Source organism: Phyllobates terribilis, unplaced genomic scaffold (genome assembly GCF_046119375.1).
Source record: "Phyllobates terribilis strain yellow unplaced genomic scaffold, ASM4611937v1 Scaffold_2__4_contigs__length_985480577, whole genome shotgun sequence".
Lineage (NCBI taxonomy): Eukaryota > Metazoa > Chordata > Amphibia > Anura > Dendrobatidae > Phyllobates > Phyllobates terribilis.
In genome coordinates, this window is record NW_027362762.1 from 704,226,354 (window position 1) to 704,244,005 (window position 17,652).

The following is a 17,652-nucleotide window of genomic DNA, read 5'->3' on the forward strand; positions in this document are numbered from 1 at the left end:
ATGTCCCTTTTCTAGTCAATTACCCTGGTCTGTACTTTGCCTTCATGTTTGTTATGTTTATGCTGTTTTTAATGTTGTTATTTTATTCAAGATTATGAATAAAGATTTATATGCTTTTACTAGTACTGTAGCACTACAATTCTTGATAGTTTTTTTGTTCAGGAATTATTAACTAACTTTCTTTCTCTTATATCTCTCTCTCAAATCTATTTTATTCATTGTTCAGATTTGCCACAGGCCTCAGTGGATAATCCACAGTATAAATCCCCACCTGCAATTTATATTTCTGCTGTGGATTGTTTGGCGGATTTGTATGTAGATTAGGCTATCTCAACATCATGTTAGCACCAGAATAGCACAGACAAATATAAGATCCACAATTCTGTGCCCTTGTATTTTTAATACACAAGTTGTACATTGCACTTACATAGCATATTCACCAGTTATTACAGCGTTATTATTACAGAGAATCTGCTAAATACCCTATCACGACATTTGACGTAAGTTTACATCATGGTCGGGAAGGGATTCTCGCAAAATGACGCAAGCTTACGTCGTGGCGATCATGAAGCTGTGCTTAAATAGTAGCTGAGTCCCAGCTATCACAGCCAGGGGAAGTGACCTCACCTCCCTGGGCCATTTAACCCCCTACCTAAATGCCGAGATCATAGTGATCGCAGCATTTAGAAGACTGGGAGAGGGAGGGGGCTCCCTCTCACACGTGTTGTGCAACCCCGCAACGTCATCACAGGCTGCCAGTCATTGTCATGACAACCGAGGGCATGATGACTTACAGGTCTGCCAGTTACGGTGGCCTGTTTAGACCTTGCCAAGAGCATAGTCTAAGAGATGTTCTGTCAGTGTTACAATGTCAGCTATAATGCATTGCAGTGCAAGTGAATTGCAATGTATTATACCAATGATCAGAGTAATAAAAGTCAAAGTCCCATAGAGGAACTAAGTAAAAAAGTAAAAAAAATAAAATAAAAAAAGAGACTTGTTTGGGTTAAAGAACACAAGGAATGGACATTAGACCAGTGGAAATCTGTGCTTTGGTCTGATGAGTCTAAATTTGAGATCTTTGGTTCCAACCACCGTGTCTTTGTGCGACGCTGAAAAGGTGAACGGATGGACTCTACATGCCTGGTTCCCACCGTGAAGCATGGAGGAGGAGGTGTGATGGTGTGGGGGTGCTTTGCTGGTGACACTGTTCGGGATTTATTCAAAGTTGAAGGCATACTGAACCAGCATGGCTACCACAGCATCTTGCAGTGGCATGCTATTCCATCCGGTTTGCGTTTAGTTGGATCATCATTTATTTTTCAACAGGACAATGACCCCAAACACACCTCCAGGCTGTGTAAGGGCTATTTGACCAAGTGGGAGAGTGATGGGGTGCTACGCCAGATGACCTGACCTCCACAGTCACCAGACCTGAACCCAATCGAGATGGTTTAGGGTGAGCTGGACCGAAGAGTGAAGGCAAAAGGGCCAACAAGTGCTAAGCATCTCTGGGAACTCCTTCAAGATTGTTGGAAGACCATTTCCGGTGACTAGCTCTTGAAGCTCATCAAGAGAATGCCAAGAGTGTGCAAAGCAGTCATCAAAGCAAAAGGTGGCTACTTTGAAGAACCTAGAATATAAGACATATTTTCAGTTGTTTCACATTTTTTTGTTAAGTATATAATTCCACATGTGTTAATTCATAGTTTTGATGCCTTCAGTGTGAATGTACAAATTTCATAGTCATGAAAATACAGAAAAATCTTTAAATGAGAAGGTGTGTCCAAACTTTTGGTCTGTACTGTATACCAAGGTTGAAACTAAGGAATTAAAGAAATTGTTGGGAAATCGATTTTGAGAGAAATATGGTTGAGAAACCGAAAATTAAAAACTTCAACGTGATCTTCAAAGTGAGCAATCAAAAAAAGGCAACTAAACAGACAAAGTACCCTATATTATTTTCATGCACTGTTCATATGTATTTACTTGCTGCAGGGTATTTGCTTATTTTGTTTTTATCCTGAGTTTTGTCTGTTTAGTGGCAAGTGTGAACATGCACTTACACGCTGCATGCACATCAACTTATATTCCAGTTCATCTCTTTAGATTTTTGTTTCAGTTTTTTGCTTTCTGTGCAAATAAGTGTGTGACATCCCTTTTCCTTGAGCTGGACATTACATTCTTATAGTTCCCTGTGGCTGGGTATCCATTAGCCAGGTCTCAGTCCTTTTCAGCCCTTATTCACATTTTATCACTTGACATATTGTAAGGTTTTAATACCAGAGGTTAGGACCATCCCGAATAGGGTCACCTTGACGTGGTGGGATGGCTTTTTATGTTTTTTTTTAATAAAATTTTGTTAACTAAGTACTCTATATTATTTCCATGCATTGTCGCTGTTTATTTATTTATTGTAAGGTGTTTACTTATTTTGTTTTTATCCTGAGTTTTGTCTGTTTAGTGGCTAGTGTGTACATGTGCTTACATGCTGAATTGACATCAACTTATATTCCAGTTCATCTCTTTAAGTTTTTGTTTAAGGTTTATAACAAGGTAGAGTCATCCTCACATCACTTCCAGTGCATATGCACAGATGAGAATACTGTCCTGTCCTCAAGAGACCTGAGTAAATTTCGCATATGCAGGATTAGATCCAAATTGCGCAGGTGTCAGATTTCTTTCAGTTGTGTGGATGATATAAGAGACATAATCCATGTCAATTGAAGGCAGAGGGGCAGTTATTGGGGGCACAGAGTGAATGACAAGCATAGCCCAGAGACGCGTGTTGGACCACTCATCCCCATTTACCATATCGGGCAGCACAATTATAAATAAAGTATGCAGGGCAACTGGGTTTATATAAATCGGTTTTATGGTTGTTGTTAGAGGGCTAAAAGATGGTGGCAGCAAATTATATAGAGAAAACCTTCCCTTTAGCATCCTGACAGAATGATTGTATATACTTTTCAGAATTTTTACAAAACGAATCACTGCTACAGAACATAAAATGGTAATACCTTTTTAGTAAAGTAAATAAAATATTCAAGCTTTGGCTACTGATCTAATACACTATAAGCCCAATTATACTTTTTAGAAGAAAATGTCTTCTATGGTATAATATTTCACTATAATATATAGTCATAAAACTAATAAATCTGTAATAACCAACTGCATATTTCAACTAAATTATGGATGAAATGCAAGGTAATACATTTACAATAAATGATTTTATTAAACACCATAAAAACCAAATAAACAAAAGTACATTGCAGTAATTAATATACATTGATAAAATTCGTAAATGTATTGCAGTTGAAGAGTAATATCATGTAAATTATTAAAATAACCCTAATTAAATACATTTCAATTTAGTTATATGATCATTCTGAATATAATACAGTAGGAACTAATTAATTTAGGTTTAATATATTAATTTTAACATTTCACCATTAATCATATTAATAGCACAAAAGTGACTTTTAACACTTTAATTACTGTAAATTATTTCACCTTTTGGAATTTTGTGTTCTAAAAGCAATTTTTTTTTGTAAAAAAGATCATTTCAAATTGAATCTGACTTTTTTTAACCATTTCCGTCATATAGATGTACACAGAGTACTGATTTGATTTTTATCAATTGGAAGAATGCAAAGTGAATGAACAAAAGAGAAATCTAAATAAAAATAAAAAATCAATATTTGGTGCGACCAGCCTTTCAAAATAGCATAAAAGCAACAATTGTTTTAGATATATTTGCACACACTAACTCAGCAGGCATATTGTCTCAAAGATCTTGGAGAACTAAGCACAGATCTTCTGTGGATGTAAGCTTGTGCAAATCCACATGTCTCTACACATGATCCCAGATAGTTTCGATGATGTTGGAATCAGGGTCCTGTGGGTCATTTCATGACTTTCAGGACTCCATATTCTACTTTTACTATAAAGAAAGTTCTTAATGATATCGGCTTTATGTTTTTTATGTTTAGTGTTTGTTGTCCTGCTGCAGAATAAATTTGGAGCCATCTAGACGTCTACCTGATGGCTCTGCAATATTATACTTACATGTACCCGATTTTTTTTTACCATTAGTCATTTTGTTTCACCCTTTTTTTAGACATCTGTGACTGCAGACTTGTGAATCTTACCAGCACGCACACTGTGTGCTGCGAGGATTCACCGGTGTCTGCGCCAGGAACAGCGGTCAAGTATGCGATATATATACTCCCAGCCAAAACCTGTCTAGTGGGTGTGGCCTTGCTCAGTACAGTGCATGCTCTGGGAGGATTTACCAGTCTGCAGTCATACAGAGTGACTGTAGACTTGTCATTCAAGACCGGACAAACTCTTTAACCCTTTCACGACATCTGCCATACATGTACGGCGTCGTGGGAGGTGCGTTCCTGCAAACCACCATATATGTACGGCGTGAGAATCGCGCAAGCTCACTACTAGAGCCAGCACGATCATCAGTGGGTGCCAGCACTATATGATAGCTGACACCCTGCGGCAATGCACACGATTAGTGCTAGCGCCGATCGCAGATGTTTAACCTCTCCGATGCCACTGTAAATATTATCCCTTTTGAAAATCGAAAACTTGGGGCCAAATTAACATTTTAGTGGAAAAAATGTTAATTTTCCATTGACTCAGCCTGTTGTTAAACAATTTTGTGAATCACTTGAAGATTATAAATGCTCACTAGACCTCTAGATGAATTCGTCAAAAGGTGTGGTTTCCAAAATGGGGTCACTTGTGGGAGTTTCTGCAGTTTTGGCGTGTCAGGGCTCTTCAAATATGACATGGCATCTGCAATCTATTCCTGCCAAAATTTCACTAGAGAATTCAATTGGCGCTTCTTCCCTTCTGAGCCCTGTTATGCACCCAAACAGGAGTTTCCCACCACATGTGAGGTATCAATGTACTCAGGAGAAATTGCACAACAAATTGTACAGTCCAATTTTTCCTCTTACCCTTGTGAAAGTGAAAAATTTGGGGCTGAAGCAACATTTTTGAGGGTAAAATGTATTTTTTTCATTTTCACGGTTCAACCTTATACAATTCTGTGAAGGACCTCTGGGTTCTAGGTGATCAGCACACCTCTAGATAATTTCCTTGAGGGGTGTCATTTCCAAGATGTGCTCACTTGTGGTGGGATTCCACTGTTTAGGCTCATCAGGGCTCTGCAAACGCGACATTGTGTCGACAATCTATTCCAGACAATTTTATGCTCCAAAAATCAAATGGTGCTTCATTCCTTCCGAGCCCTGCAGTGCGCCCAAATAGTAGTTTCCCACCACATATGGGGTATCACAATACTCAACAGAAAGAGCACAACAAATTGTATTGTAAATTTTCTCCCGTTATTCTTCTGAAACTGAAAATTTTGGGGCTAAAGCCACATTTTTGTGTGAAAAAATGTATTTTTTCTTTTTCACTACTCAACGTTATAAAATTTTGTGAAAATGAAGTCACTTGTGGGGGAGTTTCCACTGTTTAGGCACATCAGGGACTATGCAAATGCAGCATGGCATCTGCTATTTATTCCTGCCAATTTTGCGCTCCAAAAGTTCAGTGGTGCTCCTTCCCTTTCAGGCCCTGCCGTGTGCCCAAACAGTAGTTTTCCACGACATATGGAGTATCAGCATACTCAGGTGAAATACCACAACAAATTGTATGGTTCAGTTTTGTCATGTGTGTGTCAGAGGTGATAGACTGTCGCCCTTCAGTTGGTTGCAGGAGATCTCTACGTTTGGCATTACAGACATCTTCTTAGAGGCTGTCTCTAGGACCCAGCGGCTACCTCCCTTTGGCTAATTAGCTCCCTGGCCTGGGTGTATAAATACCTGGTGTGTCTGAGAGGGAGGTGCTGGCGATATTCATTAGTACTTGTGAGGCTTTAGCAAGAGCAGTACTTTGTCCTCTCTGGAGTTTGAGGCCATATGCGCATTTGTTTGCAGTCATCTAAAGCTAAGCAATTCACCCCTGTTTGTCTACACTTGTTGTCTATAGAGTTTAGTGGAGATCGACTAGTGCTCATCTGCTTCCTTCCCTAGACTTAGGGAAAGTCAGGGCAAGGCACGCATCAGGCGATTGGTGAAGAGCCAATATAGGGACCGTAGTTGAGACAGGGTGACACTAGACCAGACTAGGAGATCTCCACTCCCCCCTTTCCCTAGTGTCTGGGCTCACTTTCCCTCTTCTCTCTGTGTTGCACTAAGTCTTTTCCACATCTTGCGTGACATTATCGCCAGCCGAGCACGTTTTGAAAAGATAAAAAAAAAAACTGACAGCAGAGGTGGTGCTAGAGAGCAAAAGTGAGAAAATTTCTGTGTTTGTTGACAGTGGAGCCGGAGTCAGCATGGTGGATGCTGAGTTTGTGTAAACTCATGGTCTTGCTTGCTGTACCTTAGATTAACCAATTTTCATTTTCGGCGCCACTTGCACAGAAAGCATTTACTCAGATTGTACATAATGTAAAACTGAGGGTGGGGTCAATTCATTGTGAAATAATCCCTTGCTATGTTCTGGACAATATTCCCACACCTATTGTTTTGGGTATCCATTGGCTTGTTAAACATAATACGTTGGTGGATTGGCAAATCGGGGAGATTATTGAATGGGGAGATTACTACCATGAGAACTGTTTAAATATTTCCCTTGTTATTGTCTCTATGGAAATGTTACCTGCTGTTCTGTCTGATTTTGAGGACGTTTTTTCTGAGAGGGCGTGTCAGGACTTGCCTCCTCATCGTGCTTAAGATTGTCCTATTAACTTGACCCCCGGAGCTAAACTACCGAAGTCCAGACTGCGTAATCTTTCTGGTCCTGAGAGACAAGCCATGAAGGATTTCATTGCAGAAAGTCTGGAGAAGGGACATATCAGGCCCTCATCTTCCCCAGTTGCGGCAGGGTTCTTCTTTGTGAAGAAAAAATATGGCGGTCTACATCCTTGATTAGATTTCTGGGAATTAAATCAAATTAGCATCTGTGATCCATACCCTCTTTTTCTGATTCCTGATTTGTTCAGCCAGGTTGTGGGAGCTAAGGTATTCTCCAAGTTGGATTTAAGGGGAGCCTACAACCTGGTTAGATTCAGAGAAGGGGACGAATGGAAAACAGCATTCAATACCCCGGAAGGACATTCCGAGAGTCAGGTTATGCCTTTTGGTTTGACCAATGCACCTGTGGTATTCCAGCATTTTATAAATGACATTTTCCATCATTTGGTGGGGAGGTTTGTGGTGGTCTATATGGATGATATTTTGGTTTACTCACCTGATTTTGAGACTCATGGGGGTATGTTAACCCGGTGCTCCAGATATTAAGGGATAACAAACTTTATGCCAAACTAGAAAAATGTGTTTTCGCTGTTCAGGAGGTTCAGTTTTTGGGGTACTTGTTGTCATCTTCGGGTTTTCGTATGGATCTGGAGAAGATCCGTGCAGTCCTTGACTGGGAACGTCCCGAGAATCTGAAGGCTCTACAAAGTGTTTTGGGCTTTACTAATTTTTACCAGAAATTCATCCAAAATTACTCTGTTATAGTAAAACCCCTTACAGACATGACTAAGAAGGGGTCTATTTTTTCCAAATGGTTGGATGCTTCCCTCCAGGCTTTTTATTCCTTAAAGAATCATTTTGCCACTGCACCTATACTCAGTCAACCCAATGTTTCTCAACCCTTTATTGTGGAGGTTGATGCGTCGGATGTCAGGGTAGGGGCTGTGTTGTCTCACGGTTCATCCCCTGGTAAATGGCATCCATGCGCCTTTTTTTCTAACAAATTGTCTTAGGCTGAGAAAAATTATGATGTGGGTAATAGGGAACTTTTGGCGATCAAATTGGCGTTCGAGGAATGGCGACATTGGTTGGAAGGGGATGTCCATCCTATTACTGTTATTACTGACCATAAGAACCTGTCATATTTTCAGTCAGCTAAATGTCTTAACCCTAGGCAAGCCAGATGGTCCCTGTTTTTTACTAGGTCCAATTTTGTTGTCACTTTTCGTCCAGTGGTCAAAAATTTCAAAGCTGATGCTTTGTCCCGAAGCTTCCCTGGTAGTGGTGACCATGAGAACCCTTCCCCGATATTACAGAAAGGGGTAGTCATTTTGGCACTTTATCCTGAACTGGAGGGTGAGGTGTTGGAGGCACAGGGGGACGCCCCTGCCTCCTGCCCTTCAGGAAAGTTATTTGTACCATCTAATCTGTGCTGCAAAGTAATTAAGGAACATCATAACTCTGTGCTTGATGGGCATCCAGGTGGGATGCAGACCTCCTCTATCGTCATTTTTGGTGGCCGGGGTTGCATCAGGATGTAATTGAACACGTAGCTGCTTGTAGTATTTGTGCGCGTTCTAAGGTTTCGCATACACGTCCGTCTGGTACTATTCTTCCGCTACCTATTCCTAGTAGGCCATGGACACACTTGTCCATGTATTTTATTACTGACCTACCGGTTTCTGCAGGCAAAACGGTGGTTTTGGTGGTAGTAGATAGGTTCAGTAAAATGGTTCATTTTACTGAAAATCTGGATAGCGGTGACATCGGGAAGCAGGCTGTAGTAGATGGGTGAGTGCATGGTGCCTCCCGTGGGCTACTGTTTTCAGATTTTGGCTGTCTCGGTCCGCAGGCCAGACTGGAACAGCTAGAGGGCTGGGTGTGGCCCGTTGGCTGCACTTTGCCCAGCTCTGACATAGAACATATTAACAAGCTTCTACTTGAGTGAAAGAAAGGGACAAATAGAGGTAATAACTCTGGAACTCTTCAGCATGTCCCAGTGATTCTGAGACTGTTTTTTCATGACACATGACACTTTATGTTAGTGGTAAATGTAAGCAGATATTTTTTGTTTTTATTTGTGAAAATATCGAAATTTTGCTGAAAATGTTATTTCACACAAGATAGTTAATAAATAACATTTACCACATGTATACTTTACATCAGCATAATTTTTAAACAGATTTTTTTCTTGTGAGAATGGTTAAAAGTTTATCACCAATTTCTCAATTTTCCATAAAAATTTGCAAAACCATTGTTTTAGAGACCACATCATCTTTGAAGTGACTTTTGAGGGGCCTATGTGACAGAAAATCCCCAAAAGTGACACCATTTTAAAACTGCACCCCTCAAAGTGCTAAAAACCAAATTGAAAAAGTTTTTTAAGCCTTTAGGGGCTTCACAGGTATTAAAGCAATGTGACAGGAAAAAATGAACATTTTAATTAATCCCACAAAAATATTCTTTCAGCCCCAAATGTTTAATTTTTACAACGATAACAGGAGAAACTTGTCACGCAAGGTGTGGGAAAGACTTTGTGCAACACAGAGGGAAGAGGAAAAGGGAGCCCAGACACTATGGAAAGAAGGAAGTGGAGACCTCCTAGTCTGGTCTAGTGTCACCCTATCTCAACTACCGTCCCTATATTTGCTCTTCACCAATCGCCGCACGCGTGCCTTGCCCTGACTTTCCCTGATGTATGGCTAAGGCTAGGGAAGGAAGGAGATGAGCACTAGTCAATCTCCACTAAACTCAATAGACAACAAGGGTAGACAAACAGGGGGGGAATTGCTTAGCTTTAGACGAACTCCAGACACATGCGCACACTTCCTCAAGCTCCAGAGAGGACAAAGTACTGCTCTAGCTAAAGTTTTCACAGGTAGTAATGAATATCACCGGCACCTCCCTCTGAAACACAGCAGGTATTTGTACACCCAGGAAGGGTGTTAATTAGCCAGAAAGAGGTTGACCCTGGGTCCTAGAGACAGCCTCTAGGAAGATGTCTGTAATGCCAAACGCAGACATCTCTTGCAACCAACTGCAGGGTTACCGTCTGTCACCTCTGACACACCTGTGACAGTCCCCCCATAGGGCCCTGTCTCTATACTGTGCCCCCTCATCACACTCCCCCTCCTTGGCATACTGTCTCCTCCAGGCTGTGCCCTTACACTATCTCTCTATGATTCCCCCCCCCAACATACACACACACTAGTCAGTCTTTATTCTGTAACCACTCACGCTTTTCTCCTCACATACTGTCTCCTCACACTACTCCCCTCAATAGCCTCCTCATACATTTACCCTCTCACTTTCCATACTGCCTCCTCACACATCCCCCTGACTCTCCATACTGTGTCCGCACACATCCCATCACTCTCACTACCAATACTGTGTCCACATACATTTTCTCATTGCGCCTCATACTGTGTCTGCACCCATACCCACACTCCCCATACTTTGTCTGCACACATCCCCACATACTGTTTCATCATTCATGCCCCCATCTCAACCCTTGCTCCCCATATTGTGTCAGCACCTGTCCCTCCCTTACTCCCCAAACTTGTGTTCTCAAATCATCCCCACGTTAAACTAAATCTCCCCCAGCCCCGTTACACTAAATCTACTCCACACAGTAAATCTCCCCCACAAAGAATAAATACCCCAACACACAGTAAATAACCCCCAGCCCCGTTACATTAAATCTCCCCACACACAGTAAATACCTCCCACACAGGGTAAATACCCCCCATGCATAGTAAATCTTCCAACATGCATAGTAAATCCCCCACACACATAGTAAATCCGCCCAAACGTATAGTAAATACCCCCACACGCATAGTAAATCCCCCACACACATAGTAAATACCCCCACACGCGTAGTAAATAACCCCACATGCAAAGTTAATCCCCCATAGGCATAGTAAATCCCCCACAGGCATAGTAAATCCCCCACAGGCATAGTAAATCCCCTACACGCTGTAATGCACACGCCCGGGCTGAGTGGCGTGTGCATGTGTATGTAGTGACTCCACTGTGCCATGAACCGGAGAGTGCCTGGAGGGGCGTAACTGAGTATCTGCCCGATCCGACCAAGGTCGCACGACGGCATACGACGCCAGTGCACCAGGGAGGAACCGGGCAGAGGGACCAGGTGCTACTCCTGGTCAGACCCCGGACACGGCTGTTGACCCACACAGGGGAATACTGGAACAGGCAGGTTAGGCTGGCACACCGACTGGTGAGTATAGGCAGACACGGCTGGAATACAGACGGGTGGATGCTGGTAAGCACGACTGGTATGCAGGCAGGGAGGTACTGGCAGGTACGACAGGTTGGAGCACCGAGTGGATAGGACCCAGTACAGACTGGGACTCAGGAACAGAACCGCAGACGCGGTGGACAAACAGCAGAGTGAGGCAGCCCAGAGAGGCGCGCAAGAGCAGAACAAGACAAGACCGCCTGGAGCGGTGAGCAAGAGAAGAGCAGGACAAGGCCGCTTGGAGCGGTGAGCGAGAGAGGAGCAGGATGAGACTGCCGAAGCAGCGAGCAAAGGGTCGGAGCAGAGCGAGACTGCCGGAGCAGAGAGCAAAGGGTCAGAGCAGAGCGAGACTGTCGGAGCAGAGAGCAAAGGGTCAGAGCAGAGTGAGACTGCCGGAGCAGCGAGCAAAGGGTCAGAGCAGAGCGAGACTGCCGGAGCAGCGAGCAAAGGGTCAGAGCAGAGCGAGACTGCCGGAGCAGCGAGCAAAGGGTCAGAGCAGAGCGAGACTGCCGGAGCAGCGAGCAAAGGGTCAGAGCAGAGCGAGACTGCCGGAGCAGCAAGCAAAGGGTCAGAGCAGAGCGAGACTGCCGGAGCGGTGAGCAAAGGGTCAGAGCAGAGTGAGACTGCCGGAGCAGCGAGCAAAGGGTCAGAGCAGAGCGAGACTGCCGGAGCGGTGAGCAAGGCAGAGGAGGCAAGAACTGCCAGAGCGGTGAGCAAGGAAGAGCAGGGGGGACAGGGCTCTGTTCACACGGAACAGACAGGAAGGGAAAGGCAGAACCAGATACCCACAGGGTACTTGCCGTGAAGTAGCGAGTGGACCACAAACTCACAAACGGAAGTACAGTGACAACGAGCAGGAGTTAGGTACGAGTTCAGACTCTGCAGAAAAAGGGAAGGTACGGACATAGAGAAAAACAGGAAACAGACTAGGAGAGTATTCAGACAAGAACAGACACAGCAGCAAGATACAGGAGCGGGTCTAGGTATGCGGCCCCTAGAAGGCGGAACAAACAGGCTAGGAGCATGTTCAGACAGGAACAGGCAAGATACAGGAACGGGTCTAGGTATGCGGCCCCTAGAAGGCGGAAAGAACAGGCTAGGAGCGTGTTCACACAGGCCTGGAAATACAGCCTCCAGGATAGGCAGAAGACAACAGGCTAGAAGATAATACAGACAGAACACAGTTCAGACATGGGAACTGATACCGAAGGCAGGAAACAAACGGGACCTGGCATATCAGTGACCAGAAGCCAACTGACAGAACACAATGCTCAGGCAGGGTTTCTTGGGAGGAGCTGGGTTAAATACCAGGTGACAGACAGCAATAGGCTGAGGACGCACAAGGGGTGTGTCTGCAGCAGGTGCAAGAAACAGGAAGTGATCGGGCGCCGCCCTTAAGCAGCAGAAACAGAGGCAAGCAGACAGCATGGAGGGAAGCCAGGCTAGCAGACTGGACTGGAGATCAAGTGCGCGCTCTTGCACAGTGGGAGATGGACCACTATGCAAGGACACCGCCAGGTATGTTACACACGCATAGTAAATACCCACACACTGTAAACCTCCCCCAGCACCTCTCCCCTTAATCTTCGGTCTCTTCAGCTTCACTAATGTGGAGCACTTACCACCAATGTGAGCCTCTGTCTGCTGCGCTGGCGAGTGACGTCAGTGGCGTGATCACATGACATTCAATTGTACTCGTGTCTGAAAGACATGAGTATAATTGAACACTAGGAGTCAGCGCGCTGCAGCTTCTCTTAGCCGGCTGTCTGCATGACAGCCGGCTCAGAGAACTGCGACTCCCAGTCCGGGGGATGGCAGAATGCAGCTGCCGGGGGAGACTCTTCGGACCGCCGCATTAGGCGACCCGACTGCGCCCCCCTGCCAGCAGCACCTAGGGCACATGCCCCTTCTGCCTTCCCTAGATACGCCTCAACTTTAAGTCCATAACTTATTTATATTTTCCCTGCCCAGTTGCCTGATGTGTCTTAGATATCACTGACCACAAGGTTTTTTTTGTATTCTTTCTGTCTATTCTTTGATAATGACTGAGTCATTACTTGCATCCTGTCTCTGTGGTGATGAGTGTAGTCACATGATTGCTTTCGCCGTAATGTGCTTCTGGCACCCATCAGTGGGTGCAGGACCTGGTGTGTATTCAGTCTCCTCCATTGTTGAGGTTCCAGTTTCACTCAATTATATAAGTAATTTCACATGAATAGCCTGCTGTATGTGTATTCCAAGCACCCTCTGAGGAAACCTGTTGGCAACCGTTAAACATGATTTCCTTTTACTATTTGATCTTCTCATTTGCCTTCACCAGACCGTGTATGCATTGGAAGCTAGAGAAGAGTGAATCTGTTTGAGGCAAATTGAATTTGCCTTGTACTTTACGTCATGGCCCGTGAGAAATGACATTGCATAACCTCTGCAGTCTCGTTCTCATGGTCACATCATGGATGCGCCATTTCTGGGGCAGCTGAGAGCTGGTGTAATTAGTCTGGGAGGAGGTCAATGTCCATGGCCCTTTCCCAGCCTATTAAGATTAGCCCGCAGGTGCCTGTTTAGCCTTTGCTGGTTATTGAAAATAGGGGGGACCCTATGTAAATTTTTTGCGCCCCCCTTTTTAATAACCAGCAAAGGCTAAACAGACAGCTGTAAGCTGACATTAGTAGGCTGGGAACCTTTATTGATATTGCCCCTTCCCAGAATAACATCAGCTCACAGCTGTCTGCTTTTCTTATTAATGTGATTTACCTCTGGATGGGTTTCAATGAATAGATGGATATTTACACATGACATTGATAGGAATAAGAATAGTCTACATTGACTTACATTGATTTTGGACTATGTGTTGTCTAGCCTCACACCATTCTATTGATTCTATTCTATTCTATGTTGGGTAAGCTAGTTAACTCAATGTTTACTGACTAATTTAAGGGATTTAAGTCATTTTTCTATCCACATTTGTTTGCAGGGCAATTGTCCTGCTCTTACCCCCATTTTGCTTCTTTTTTTTCAGCCCCTTAGCCCTTACTATGACCATTTTACAGCCATTTTACAGCACTAAAGTCCGGGTCCCTATTGACTTCTTTTAGGCTTGGGTTCGGAGTCAAGTTTGGACCCGAACTGAACTTTTAACACAAGTTCGGCTGAAAGTGCCGATCCCGAACTTCCATGGGTTTGCTCATCACTAGGTATGATCTTACCGATAGATTCCCTTTAACCTTGTTGTTCCCAGGTGAACAAAGCTGTGGCTCCTCTAGGATTTTCCTACCCAGCATTATGTTTACTTGCAACACACAACATGCACACCATCAAACACACAGCACACTACAACTGCTTAATAAAATAGGTGTTTTAGCAAACATAATATAACATTAGGGTGACCACCCATCAAAGAATTCAAAACAAGTTCTAAAAATATAAGACCTAGCGAGGTTTACTAATTAACAATGTAGTGCTGTTAATTGGAACAGCCTTCTCTGACTCTTTTTCATATAATTGTATTATCTTACTTAAACATGTCTTGGCTTGCAAAAGCCTCTAGGGGACTGAATTGTGACATTGTCTTTTAAGATATTATACTGTAAATAATAAAATAATTATTTAAGATCTGGTGAATTGGAATTATGCTTACTTATGATTACTGATGGTGCAGCAAATCAACATTGATTATGTGGCAAATAAAGCAATGAAAAGCTTGATATTTTCCCATGCTTTCCTTTAATGAGTTGGCCACTATGTTTTTAATGATCATCTATCCATAGAATTGGCCATCAATATCTTATCCATGGGGTTGTGAGACTGGTTTTGTTCCTGCAGCATTTGAGAACTTCCGGCCAGTGTCGGTAATAGAAATGACCAGAAATGGCAGAGCTACTCTGTTTCAGCAGCATCCAAGAACTTCCAATGGCATCAGTGGCATCCATAAGATGCTGCCAGAATACAGCAGCTCCATCTTTTCTATGGTGGCTGTGGTCAAGTACTGCAGTTCTACCCTCTTTTTTTTGGAAAATGTCACAGAGAAACTACTGCTCAAGCAAACAAAAACTCACATAGTTGGTTATAGTTTACCAAAATACATATAATACACTCCTGGAACTTTTATATGCCTTCAGCTGTTCCTCACCCTCTCCTTCTCCACAGAGGCTTCTCTGCTGCTGATTCTGTCTTGTTGACAGGCTGCAGTGGTGACAACATAATTACATTGCACATGACAGCTGCAGTCAATCACTGGGCTTAAGAGGATAGTGCTGACATCCTTGGCAATGCCATTTAACTCTGTGACCCTGTGAGTCCAAAATTAGTGTATAATCTTGAAGCTGCCATAGGCTGCGCTTTTTGACACAATGGTATTATCAGGACCTGTTTAATTACCATAGAAAAGCAGGTACAGTATTTGATATTTTGCTCTAATATTTGGGCACAGACTATAAAAGTAGATGAAAATATCATCATAACATAATTAGATTTAGAGTATACCACTAAGAACAAAGCACCACAGAAGGTTCCACTGTTTTACAGCACTAACTACAATCGTGCATGAGGAATTTAAATTGTCCATAAGTGAGTGGTATTTGGCATTGATAGAAAAGTCAAACATTGCTTGATGAATAGCTTCATGGGTTGATTAGCATGAGGACATTCATTTACTATTATGTACCCGTCCTGCCTTGTAATTATTGCACTATCCTCAAAAATATATTTTAGCTATGTAATTATCAGGTGCAGTGTAGGACATCCAGGCAACAATTTCTGTGACCATTTTTCATCATACATTCATTACATTTTTTGTATAAACATTAATTATAGTCATATTAGAAATTATAACAAGATGTGACTTAGAATCTCATTAAATACTTAACTTTAGGTTTAATGGTCATTAAACATTACAGGCTATTGAATGGAAATTAAGTTCATTAAATGTCAATGAATGATTTAACAAAGGTTTGACTATGCCTACAGGCAAAAGATGAATATGAGAACAAATAAAATGTAAAGGTCAAACAATCTGTCAGATTATCCAACTGTGTTAGAACATGTACAAAGAAAGTAAACGGAAAGAACGTGACTGTTTTAGGCTGGACAGTCCGCACTCCCCTTAAAAGTTGTTTTAGCTGCTTAGGTACAGTATATGTAGACTTTTATATCCTCTGATATCTCAATCACTATTCACATAATGGACTTATAGGGTCATGAAGCACCTCTCTTTTCCGCATCAGAATTTGAGAGACACTGTTGCATGCTGGGTGGGGCAGCAGTAGAGGCTGTCTGACACTGGCAGGTATCGGCTATGTGTCCTACCAATTTAAAAGGCATGTACAATGTGCATGATGCCTGCCAGGATTGCAATGGCTGCCTCTGTAACTGTCCTGCCCAGGTTGTAGGAGTGCCTCTCAAACACCAATATGGAAATGAGTGGCGCTGCACAACCCCTTTAAGCACACATACTCCAAACAGGACCAGAGACATAACTTTAATATCCTGGGTCCATTGTAAAATCTGTATCAGGGCCTTCTATCTACCATGTGCCATTTATGATTCTTGTGTCTTCTTATGTGTCAGAGGGTCCTTTAGGACCTCTTGAAAGGAAGTTGTCACATGGTACATGCAGTCCAATCTGTGGACATTGAGGTATCGAGAAGTAGAAACTGAGTAGAATGTTCCACATTTTTGCTGGAAAAGATGCAGTATAACTTGCATTTTATATTTGAAATTCCTGGTGTTTGTATGTAAGGAGTAGTGTTGAGCCACCCCCGTAGTGTTCGAGTTCGGTTCGGTTCGTCGAACACCCGTGTGTTCGCCGAACTGCTCGTCGAACTGTTCGTCGAACACCTTCGAACACCGTTAAAACCAATGGCAGGCAAACAAAAACACATAGAAACACATAGAAAACACCTTCAAAGGTGTCCAAAAGCTGACAAACTGCTCAGAAGACATAACTAACACATGGAAAAGTGACAAGTACATATAGTCATGCGAAAATAAAAGAGGTGGAGAAGTAAAAGGAGGGGGAGACACAGATATAGGCATGTCATGCCCTTCTAAAATCCAAAAAGTGAGAAGCCGAGACGGCCAGTCCGCTCCTGCCCGTGCCACCTCCGTGTCGCCGGGTTTGTGCCAGAGCCGCGGTGAACCCTGACGGCCAGCCCCCCTCTCCCAATACTGGTGCCTGTCCGCTGGTGGGTCGAGCGAGCCCCCCTGTGGTGGAGGCAGCTCTAAGCTTTTTAATTTAAATTGTCTCTCTAATTTGAATGAATACACTTTAAATCCATTTACAAGGATCTATTGGAGGGCAAGTCTCATGCCAGCAGCCGCGGTAATTCCAGCTCCAGTAGCGTCCACTAAAGCTGCTGCAGTTAAAAAGCTTTTATAAGGATCGAGCTCGGCTGTCCACCGCAAGGCATCCTACTGCCAGTCCCAGCCCCTATGCCTTGGGGTGCCTCCTGATGCTCTTCACTAAGTATCCCATGGTCCCGAAGCATTTCCTTTGAAAAAATTAAGTGTCTAAACTACAGGTGGTGCAGCTTGCTTAACAGCCGGGATAATCCGCTCACTAGCAGACACTGCTACTAGGCACAAAGTATTTCCTGGGCTAGATGCAGTTAA